A 6,548-nucleotide genomic window follows, 5' to 3' on the forward strand; every position below is an offset into this window, starting at 1 on the left:
AGTGTATATATGTTCTAGCATGTGTATAATAGCATCATTAGTATTTTTATTAGGCCTGAATCCAAATTGGCAGGGGTTGAGTATGTTTTGGGAGATAAGGTAGGAGTAGATTCGTTTATGAATTAATTTTTCGAAGATTTTTGAGAAAGGGTGTAAATTGGATATTGGCCTATAGTTATTCAACTCTGCTTGGTCTCCTCCTTTGTGGATCGGGGTGACCCTTGCTATTTTGAGTACTGTACGGAAGGTGGAGGATTCAATGGATTTGTTAAAGAGTGTTGCAATGATTGGTGATAGCACTTGTGACACTTTTTTGTATATAAAGGGTGGTAAGGTATTTAAATCTCCTGCCTTGTTTTTTAGTGCGTTGATAATAAGGGAGACTTCGTATGGGTTAGTCGGAGCTAGGAACAGTGTGTTCGGGTAGTTGCTGGTGAGGTAGTCATTTGGTGGGGTATCTGAGCTTGGGATTTTATTGGCAAGGTTTTGTCCTATAGTGGAGAAGAAATCATTGAGTCTGTTTGCTGTTTCTGTTGGTGGGAGTTGGGGTTCATCTGATTTTGCTAATTTTATTTCGCTATTTCGTGATATCTTTTTTGTTCCCAGAATTTCTGATAGGGTTTTCCAGGTCTTTTTTATATCACCTCGTAAGTTGGATAATCTGTTCTCATAATACAATTTTTTTGCCCTTTTTATCAGGCTGGTTAGGATTGACGAGTAATGTTTTGTTTGGTCTCTGGTTATGTGACCCATTCTGTACTGTTTTTCATATTGGTGTTTTGTATTTATGGATTTGAGAATGCTGGGTGTTAGCCAGGGACTGTTCAGTCTCTTAGCTGTCATCTGTTTAGTTTTTTTAGGGCAGTGCTTGTTATAGAGGTATTGGGTCTTTTTTAGAAAATTATTAATACATTCGTCAATATCTGTATAGATTTCTAGCTCAGTGTGCCAGTCAATGTTTGCTACTGCTGTTGTGAAGTTATTAATGGCTGCCTCATTGTGAAGTTTGAAGGTGACTTTAGTAGTGTCTTGGGGTAGTTTACCAAGAGTTGTTATGAGGAAAGTAGGGTAGTGGTCTGTATTATCTGTAATTATGCCTGATTTTAAAGGGGATATGGTGTTGGTCCAGATGTGGTCAAGTAGGGAAACACTAGTCTCTGTAACTCTTGTAGGCTTTGTTACTGTTGGTAGCAACATGCAGTTACTCATTGTGTTTGTGAATTCAGTAACATGTGGGTCCTGGTCTTGCAGGAGATTTATATTGAAGTCACCTGAGAGTAGTAAGTGATCTTTGTTCATGCGTGCATCAGTTATCATACTTCCTAGGTTTTGACTAAATTGGCTAATGTTTGACTGTGGAACTCTGTAGATGTTTATCAATGTGAGAGGTTTTTGTAGGTATTTGGATTTGAATTTAGCTATTATATATTCCCCATGTTCATTCCTTGTGCAAGTATTAGTGATACATTCTAGTTGGTCTGAGTAGTATATGGCTGTGCCACCCCCTTGTTGGTCTGGCCTACAGTTGTGTATGGCTGTGTAACCAGGAATGGCATAGACATCTGTAGTATCAGGCTTTAGCCAGGTTTCAGTTAGTGTAATGATGGACATATTGGTATGTAAGGAATTTAGTAATGCTATGAGGTCATCGTAATGCTTGCTTAAAGATCTGATATTGTAGTTAAAGATAGTTATGTTGTTGTTGGCACTGAGAAGTGCCTTTGATTGTTCTGCAGTGTAGTAATTACAGTAACTGTTTGATTCATTTAAGTCATTAAATAAGAGGTTGGTATCAGGATCAATGCTTGTTTTTTTTTTTTTTCAAATACACTACCTGAATGTACAACAATGCATGCAACCATATGACCTGTCTTTGTAATACTCATTTGTATTTTATAGTTATCTGTTTACAATAATGTCTTATCACTGATTTCATCATTGCTTAGTTAATCTTAAGTTAATTTTAAGCCAGCCCGTAATGCTATGCATAGTATAAGTGGCTTTGGCATGCTGCTCTTATCTGTATTTTTTTGTACCTCTGTATGTATGCTAAAATTTATAAATAAATAAATAAATAAATAAATAAATAAATAAATAAATAAATAAATAAATAAGATTTGTAGTGAATCTATAGTTAGAATTAAGTATAAAACAAAGTAAATATGTAGTCTTAAGCTAAAAAATAGCACTTGAATTATTTAACAAATGTAAAATAATGAGCTAAGGTAGTTTTTTTTTTTTTTAAGCTAAAATAAAGGAGACAATATAAAAGGGACTAATACAAATAAAGTGATGATCAAATAATGGAGCTTGGGAATATGATAGTAGGTAGTACTATAAAGGTAATTCTTTAAAGTTAGAATTATAGTATAAAATAATAATATAAAAGGGACTAATATAAGTTGTGGTGAACAATAAAGTGGTAATCAAATAATGAGCTTTGGAATATAATGGCAAAATTGTGAACTTATTCTACTTTAGCACCTGAGAATAGCACCTTGATTATTTTAACAATTGTGAATATATGAACTAGGGTAGTTATATAAAGCTAAAATAAAGGAGAAAATATATAAGGGACTAAAATTAAGTAATGGTAAACAAAGTTAAATGGACAGATGGTCACTATGAAATAATATTGGTTTAGGAGTAAGATCTGATTTGTAATATTAAATAAATTGAGCAGTTTATTGCACAATAAAAGTAGAAAAAATGAGGTAGTTGGTACTAGCTAGCAAAAGATAGTTTTGGTACTTGCAAAAAAGTAATTGGAATATACACTAATTGCATACACAATGAAAAGTGACTAAAAAACTAGTGATAAACAAAATTAAATGGACAGGTAAGAATAATTAATATTATTAATTTGGAGTAAGATTTGACTTGTAATTTAAAATTATGAGCAATTAATAGCAGTAAGAAAGAAGTATAGAGTATTGGAGGTAGTTGGCATTAGCTAGTGATGAAAAATAATAAAAATAATAATGCACAATATAATAGTAACGTACACTATATGTACCACACGTATATATGTATTAAAAATACAATATAGGGCATCTATTTACCTATAAATTACCGTATTTCCGGAAAATATATACAGTATTTTCCACAACTACTACTACTACTACCACCACCACTACTACTACTACTACTACCACCACTACTACTACTACCACCTCCACCACTACTACTACTACTACTACCACCACTACTACTACTACTACTGCTACTACTACTACTACTACTACTACTACTACTACTACCACCACTACTACTACTACTACTGCTACTACTACTACCACCACCACTACTACTACTACCACCACCACTACTACTACTACCACCACCACTACTACTACTACCACCACCACTACTACTACTACCACCACCACTACTACTACTACCACCACCACTACTACTACTACCACCACCACTACTACTACTACCACCACCACTACTACTACTACTACCACTACTACTACTACCACCACTACTACTACTACCACCACTACCTCTTCCTGCTTATATATAGCCGTCCTGCTCTACTTCTGGTTAGTGTGACTTTGTAAATGGTCCAAGTCGGACCGAAACGTCGTCGTAAGCTCCTCTCTTCTTTGTGTGGTTATTTGTGTATAGTGACCATGTATGTCCTCACTCCAGGAAAAACATTCTCAGTAAAACAGTTCACTACACTGCACTATCTTCACAGCACTATCATTACTATAACCCAGCACTGTCTTCACTATAATGGAACACTATTTTTGCTATAACACATTTATATCTTCTGTATAACACAGCACTATCTATGGTATAACAGCACTATCTTCAGTATATAACACAGCACTATCTTAAGTATATAACACAGCACTAATATCACTATTGAACACAGCACTATCTTCACTATATAACACAGCACTATCTTCACTATATAACACGACTATCACTAAATGATTCACTATCACTAAATGATTCACTATCACTATATAACACAGCTTTATCACTATTCCTATAATGTACCTAACATTCTTGTGGTGTATAAATAGATTTTTTTGTTTGTTAAAACTTGTATCTCCCTAGCCTAGTTGTTAGCACATCGCTCTGAGAGTGATAAGACTCAAGCGTTGTGGGTTCGAACCCCACTAGTACCTAGTAGTACCTAGTTAGTGTATCCCTCCCAAGTTCACCAGCAAGATGGCACGTGAAGAGAAGAGTGAGGATGTGGAATTCCTTGGTGTATATCACCCTCTCATGGAGACTACCAAGCCATTGTCGGGATTTGATATCCAGACCATCGTTCGTGAGACTCCTCGCACTTTCGGTAAAGTATGTGAAGTCTGTAGCAGCGACCAGCTACTTCGCGGGCCTCCAATACCCAAAGGTCACGGTCGTATTGTACTGCTGTCTCATGAACCTCACTGCATCTCTCTGTACGTCTCTCATAATGGAGTATTAATCTACCATAATGGTGGTAGTCAACTTACCGCCCGCAGAGTGGTGAAGAAATACTACAAGAATAACCGTACCTGTTACAGAAAATTGAAAAGACTTACAAGAGTAGAACAGGTAGGCGGTACCTGCGCCTACCATGCACTGGCCTTCATGGACCTAACTGTCAGTTCCGGTCTCAAGGAGGCCAAAGACATCCTCCGCTGGTTCTACATGAGAATGCAATATCTCCCAGATGTTAAAGCAATCAATATGGTCGACTCAATGCTGACTGAATTCGACAATGATATAGATACTTCCACCGACAATTTCCAAAAAAGTGTACTGCGATCCGTGATTAAAAGTCATCTGGCTGATATAAGGAAGATGGATACGCCTGTTAAACGTCAACTGGACATAGAGACGCCCTCAGACCCACCACGAAAAATGAAAAAGATCTGAATTATCAGATAAAAAGGACATAAAGTTAAATAAATAAATAAAAAATTATGTGTGTATGTGTGTGTGTATGTGTGAGCGTGTGTATGTATGTGTGTGTGTGTGCGTGTGTGTGTTTTAAGTCCTCCAAGAACTGAAGGGGACGAGGTTATAATTAGGATAAATTCAATAGTAGTCAGATTTCAATTATTTTTTTTTTTATTTTTAAGTTAAGAATGTAATCAGGAGTCTATTATTATTAGTTCCATGGAGTTTCCTGAAAAAAAAACTATAGAAAACAAATAAAAATAGTGAGTTTTGGTATGACAACACTGCAGTATCTTTTATGAGTGACTGTGGGTTCGAACCCCACTCAAGGTATTTTTTATGAGTGGGTTCGAACCCCACTCAAGGTATTTTTTATGAGTGGGTTCGAACCCCACTCAAGGTATTTTTTTATGTGTGGGTTCGAACCCCACTCAAGGTATTTTTTTGTGTGGGTTCGAACCCCACTCAAGGTATTTTTTTATGAGTGGGTTCGAACCCCACTCAAGGTATTTTTTATGAGTGGGTTCGAACCCCACTCAAGGTATTTTTTTATGAGTGGGTTCGAACCCCACTCAAGATATTTTTTTATGAGTGGGTTCGAACCCCACTCAAGGTGTTTTTTTGTGTGGGATCGAACCCCACTCAAGGTATTTTTTTATGACTGAAGCGCTGTATAGCCCTTGTAGCTTAGCGCTTCTTTTTTATTATAATAATAATATGTAAAGTAAAAGGACACAAGTGCAACTAATGTGACATTTATTGTGGCAACGTTTCGCTCTTCAGGAGCTTTATCAAGCCATTACAAACAATACATGGACACAGAGGGTATATAAAGGCTCAGAGTGAGGTGTAATACTATGTAATACTCACTTTGAGCCTTTATATACCCTCTGACCAGAGACGGGTCATCGCAAGATTGAGACCCGTGCCAGGACTACCGTCTTGGCGAACATTGTACATACACCCAAGGTGGCATCCGGGGAAATGAGGCGGCAGATGATGCAGCCAAGGCAGCAACAGACTATCCACATGTTGGGATTACTGTCCCAATCAGCCTACGACAGACCAAACTGGTGGCTGCCAGAGCCATGAAACTTATGGGGGAGGTCTTAGGTGATACCCCATCTCAACAGTGGTACCGAGCAGCGACTCAGGGAGAACCCCCTCCATATGATAGAAGCTGGTCCAGAGCGCAGTGTACCGCCATCCATCGGCTTCGTTTGGGCTTTCCCACAGCCAAGATGATGGTAGACAAGGCTGAGGAGGAGATGTGCCAGTACTGTCAGCACGTTGTCCAGCGGCCCCTAACACACTATCTTCTGGAGTGCGAAGTTACTGAGACACTCCACAGGCAACTAGGAGTGATATTCCCTCCCGAAGAGGAACCAGAGATGACTGCGGCCACACTAGTGTACCATGGAGTCAACGAACCAGACAAGCTGTTACTTGTGATAACGACATATCCTCCTCCTCGCTAGTGTCCATAGTTAGGAGTACATACGGTGTTGTCGCTTATGAGATGCACCAGTTGAACTGACCAGAAGAGTGCTTGAACAGCATATGTCGCATCATTGTAGAAACCTTTCTCCCTCGGGAGCCAGAGACGGGTCATCGCAAGATTGAGACCCGTGCCAGGACTA

The sequence above is a fragment of the Cherax quadricarinatus genome, chromosome 4, assembly GCF_038502225.1.
Source record: "Cherax quadricarinatus isolate ZL_2023a chromosome 4, ASM3850222v1, whole genome shotgun sequence".
NCBI classification, from domain to species: domain Eukaryota; kingdom Metazoa; phylum Arthropoda; class Malacostraca; order Decapoda; family Parastacidae; genus Cherax; species Cherax quadricarinatus.